The sequence below is a fragment of the Cenococcum geophilum genome, assembly GCF_001692895.1.
Source record: "Cenococcum geophilum 1.58 unplaced genomic scaffold K441scaffold_1, whole genome shotgun sequence".
NCBI classification, from domain to species: Eukaryota; Fungi; Ascomycota; class Dothideomycetes; order Gloniales; family Gloniaceae; genus Cenococcum; species Cenococcum geophilum.
In genome coordinates, this window is record NW_027137559.1 from 5,242,757 (window position 1) to 5,248,488 (window position 5,732).

Consider the following 5,732-nt stretch of genomic DNA (forward strand, 5'->3'; position numbering starts at 1 on the left):
ACTTATAGAGGAAATATAAGTTAGTGTATATAATTATAGGGATAGTAGAAAGTTTAAATTAATCTATAATTATCTTTAGGGTAGTTCTAATTATAATTACTATATTAACTCCGCTAACTATTCTATATATCTTTAATACTAGAACGCTTTAAGTAATATACTTACTCTTAGTTAAGCTCTAGTAGATAAGATTACCATAAATTATAAAGTTATTCTCTTTAGTAGAGTCATTTATAATAATAATCTTATATCCTAGCTAGGAGCTAAAATCTTTATTATTTATAAACGACCTATTAATAAATATAAAGAGCTTAGCGGTAGGAAGATTAATAGGCATATAGAGTAGTCCCTAATTAAGATAGTTTATTTACTAAAAAAGACGTTTATTTAGGGCAAGAATATTATCCTTAGTTAGTTTCTAATATTAGGCGGTAATAGAGAGATTAAATAAAGCCTTAGGTTAATAGATAAAAGTAATATATACTTTACAAGCGCGTTACTCTACGTATCTTTACTTTAAAGAATTAATATTAATAATATTAATCTTCTTACCTTAACCCTTCTAGCGTAAAGTAATAGAATTTTTATTTAGGGCGAGGATATATCTATTAAAGAGTAATAGTGTTATTAAATTAAGCTTTTCCTTTAGCTTTATTATAAGATTTACCTTTATTAGCTTATCTTCCTTAAGAGCTAAAAATTAGTTGTCTCCTAAGATAATTATATTATTAGTTTATATGCTAATAATTCTAAATAGAGTTCCTATAGTTATAATAAGGAAGTAAGGATTAAATATAGAAGTAGTTATTAAAAGCTTCTCTTTATAGTGCTTACTATAGGTAGTCTACTAATAAGTTCCTGCCTTTATAATTCTATATAATGGCTTAAACACAACTATAATTATATCTTTAGGATATTGGTAGCGAATTTACTCTAAAAGGTATGCTAATATTAAGCGCTAAAGGTGCGTCCCTAATTAGGTATAGGCCTAGGTAATATCTTATAAATAAACCGCTATTCTATTCTTTATTAAGGAGGGAGCTAGCGCAATAATAACTTATTAACTAGCTCGTTAAATTATAGAAGATTACATAAGAATTACCTCCTTACTATTATTGTTATAACCTTAAATAATAAGCCTTAATTTCTTAAATAGGGCGTTAGTAGCTTTGCCCTTAATCTTATTAACTATTCTTAACTTAAAAATATATACTCTATTAAACTTAGTAAGGTTATACTTCTTAAATTTAAAGACTCCTCTTATAATAAGACTATTAATCTCCTACTTATTAGATGCTTAGAAAGGAGCTCTANGNNTTATAATATNACCTTNNTTTTNNAGCTNTTTTNNNAGCTTAAAGTTAGCCTTCTCCTTAGCTGTTATAAAGGCCATTAATAACTTAACTCTATTCTTAATAGCGGCAATAAATTACTCTTTAAAATTAATAAGATATTGGCGATTTTATAATCCCTTTAGGCGACCTTTGCCGCGTTATAGTTGCGGAACCTCTATTATAATTATATTAGAATTATAGTCGCCTCCTAAAGTACGTTAATCGTAGTTCTTTTTTAGGGCATCCTATAAAGGCTTAGAACTATTGTTTTTATAATAAAGCTTAATAATGGTTAAATAGAATTAAGTGGGTCTATAAGGCATCTAAATAGTATAAGTTTAACTATTAATTATAATAAGTTAATATAAGCCTAACTACCCTCCCTTTTTATGCTATACGCGTACCTTAGACTAGAGTGGTAGATTAAGTATAGTTAAGGTATTTAGGCTATTTCTTATTCCTAGTGCGTTATTAACCTAGCGTATAATATAAAGACGTCGCACCTTCTTTATTACCTTATAAATAGCCTTAGCTCATTATATAACGGAAGGAGATAGTAGAGAATTATTAATTATTTAAGGGTAGGCGCTAAAGACTAGTAATATAGGTACGAGTCTATCTAGGCTAGTGGAATTATTAACGGCTTTAATAGCTATTTGCAAGGTAAGTTCTTTACTAGTATTTTCTAGTTTTAAAGAGATAATCTTATATACGCGACGTAATAGCGTATAATATTGCTCCACCTTTTTAATACTATTATGTGCCTTAATAGGGACTTCCTTAACCTTAATTACTATTGCCTTTATCTATTATCGAAACTTTATAAATAAGAAGTTCTTTTCTATATTATAGATAATTTAATTAGGGGGTCCTAGGTAGATATTAATTTAGTATAATTAAAGGGTATCCTATATATTCCTAACTAATATATTCTTTAAAAAATATGCGGCTTAGAAGGAGGTTAAGAAGTTAATAACTTAAAGTACTAGCTTGCTGCTAAGATATATAACGTAAAAAATAAAATAGAGACCACGTATTAGGAAATGGAGGTTCCTTTACGGGCAAGGCGCGCTCGCTTTTCTACCCTAGTTTGGCCAAGACCTAACCTCAACCTTGACTATAAAAGGCCTTCTCCCTTACTACTTTTGCCCTTATGCTCCATCTCCTCTTTTTTTTCCCGCTACCGTGCCACCTTAGACTTTAGCTGTTAGCCGTAAGGCATTTTTTATCCCCTTAGCGTCTATATAGGTGCTCTGCCCGCCTTCCCTAATCTCCGCATATTTTATACTAACGATTACCTAGCGCTATAACTTTTTAGCCCTTTTTATGGGACATATTTATACTCTCTCCTAGTATTAACGCATGCTTTAGTCCTACCGTATTCCTCCTTTCTTCTCTTCTCTCTCCTCTCCTCCTACCTACGTCCTCTACTAATTAGTATACCGGAATAACATTTCCGTTTATCCTCTTCTTTACCTCCGCCTCTAGCAGTGTCTTAGGCATAACTATAATATACGACTTAATCCCTATTAGAACAGCTATAAATGGCTATAAGGCTGTGCTGAGAACCGCCTAGCAATAGATTATATGGGTTATAGCTACTATAAGCTGCGGGACGCGTTAAGCAGTGTCATATTATAGCGTTATAATAAAGGCGAAGCCGGACGCTGAAGTGGATCCTTAGCGAAACTATAGGCTAATGCCAGTCACTTAGCTTAGTTAAAGCTGCGCCGCCAGAAGCTAGAAGCCTTCGCCCTCCTTAGCGCCTTTTTAACCTAGACCTAGACCTTACTTTTCCCTAACGATTAAAGGATTATATTGCAATTAGAGAAGCCGCCAGGCTTTAGTCTAATTTAGCCCCCTATTTAGCTAAGGAGGTACGGGTTATATAAAAATATCCTTTATATAGACCTAAGACTTATAAGGCGGAATCTAGGGGTAAATGGCCTATTTAGTAGTATAGCCTGGCTTCTAGTAGAGCTGGTATTATAATTCTACTCTTGGCTAATAAATACTAGAGAAAAATTCGTGTATTTAATCTCCTAACGGAGACGGACTTTATGCGGTGGCTGTATTAGCTAAAAGGGCTAAGATAGATACGGGCGTAATCGCCTAATCTACTCGCGCTATCTGCCCCCTTATGTTATTTATAACATCCGGCTATAGGCAAGGGTAAAAGTAAGGCTTTTACGCATATTTAGGAGGTTAAGCAGCGGCTATAAGCTCCGTAGAGTATAACTAAGGAAGTTCCTCTAATCTAGGGGAGAGATTTAAGGATGCCCTTATTACTTAAAGTGTCTTTTAATGCTTACAGTAGAATTACGGCACGCCCTTTACCTATTTAATACTAGGAATTATAGTCTCGCGGAGGATCTAACGCGGAGGATCTAGCTCGCTAGCATATTAGGGTGGAAAACGGACATGTTAGCGCTAGCCCTAACTCTAAGGAATAAGGGTAGAGGAGGTACTTCGCTACTAACCTCCTTAATAGGGAGGCTTAGTGCGATACCCCTATTAGAGGCAGAATATACCAGCTTAGTTAATTAGGTCTTAATTATAGTTTTTTAATAGGCGTTAATCTTATAACAGTTTAAGCCTATATAAACCTTTATGCGTTATAAACGGTAATTACCAATAGAGTGTAGATTATATATTTTGATTCGCTATTAAGCTAATAGGGTTATTTTAGTATAAATGCTGCGGATATAAGCCAGTGGCGAAGAGGAAACTAGCGTAGACTTAAAAGCCTAGCGTAACCCATCCTTTAGGGCTATTAGAAAGACATAAAGCAATAATAACTCTAATAATAATAGCGGTAGTAATAGTAGCATCTTCTTAACCCCTTTGCTTTTATTTAGAAATTTTACTTAATAATATTAATTTCTATACTATACCCCTTAAAAAACTAAGGGCTTCTTAGTATTATGTAATTACAGCCCCTAAGAAAAGTATGAGCAGTAAACCCAAAAGGAGAAATAGGGGAGTACTTCTTTTCCCCCCGAAAAGCTAAGAAGCATTAAAAGCTTAGGCACTTAATAGCATGTTATTCCACCTAGGGCCTTAATTTTGGAGATTCCATCTAATAAAGCGCCTATAGACCCTATATATAATTATAAGAAAGCTTATAAGAAGTATTATAAGGATAATAAGGATAACGAGGACAACAAGGAAGATTCCTATAGGGATAGAAATAACAGTTAAGTCTCTAGAGGAAGTCAAGGTAATTATCCCCTATAATTACCCTACTATACTTTCCCTATTCCCCTAGCAGTTGTAAATATGTATATCTAACAACTAGTAGAAAATTTAATAGTTATTAAAGATAATATAGCCGATCTGGACTCGGAAGCTAAGGGCGATAAAGCTAGTAACACTAATAACAAAGCTAATAAAGCTAATAATTAACTAATACCTTATAAATTAGGTATGCGCTTTCCTTTTTAATTTATAATAGCCTTATTTAATAATTAGTAGATAACGGAAATAACGGCAGTAATAAGGATAATAAAGATAATAAGGAGCTGCCTTTATTAGAAGCGCTGGAAGAGGAGGTACGCGTACCTATATATAACCGTACTATACCCTTAACGCTAGACGGCAATTAAACGGATAATTCAGCTAAGGGGCGTCGCATTAGAACTGCTCCGCAGTTTAGGCAGGAGCTTAGGATATTAGTAGCTGCCAGTTAAGAGTCTTTAGGAGCTAAGAAGTTAAAGAAGCGGAGGTCCGATTAGCTTAATTAACTAAATAGCATTAATTATATCTCTAATACTTCTATTAGTAAGAGTGGTAAGAGCGTACGACCTAGGAAGTAATAAAGGTTACCTACTTCCCGGAGGACCACGCCTTCCAGCTCTCCTACCCTTAGCCTTAACAATAGTGACGGTATTAAAAAGCGAGCGGTCTTTACTGCGCGGCCTACCAGCTCCTCCCCCCGGCACTATATATCTCCTCGCGATATTAGACCACTAGAAAATAGGGTTAATAACAGTTATAATTCTAATAACCCTACTAAAGAGAGTAGTAGGGGTGGCGAGGGCGGCGAGGGCGGTAATAGTCTACGTCCCTAGAAGTAATAAAGGCCACCCGCCTATTATAAAGACTTGTCTTCTAGCCCCCCTATCCCTTCTATCCTTAACCTTAATTCTTAATACCTACAAGTTAACCAGTAAGCAGTATCTACTCCGTAGCTCGCTAGCCCTTCGCTTTAAAAGCCTACCCTTCTCCACAGCATTAAACCGTCTTATAACGAGGCTAGTAATTATACTTATAATAAGGATAAGGACGGTAATAGTAGTGGCGTCGCTAATAACCAAAGCGACGTTTTAAACCCAGAGCCTACTATAAAGCGTTATACCCGGACTAAAAAAGATAAAATTAATAAAATAAGCTTAGATA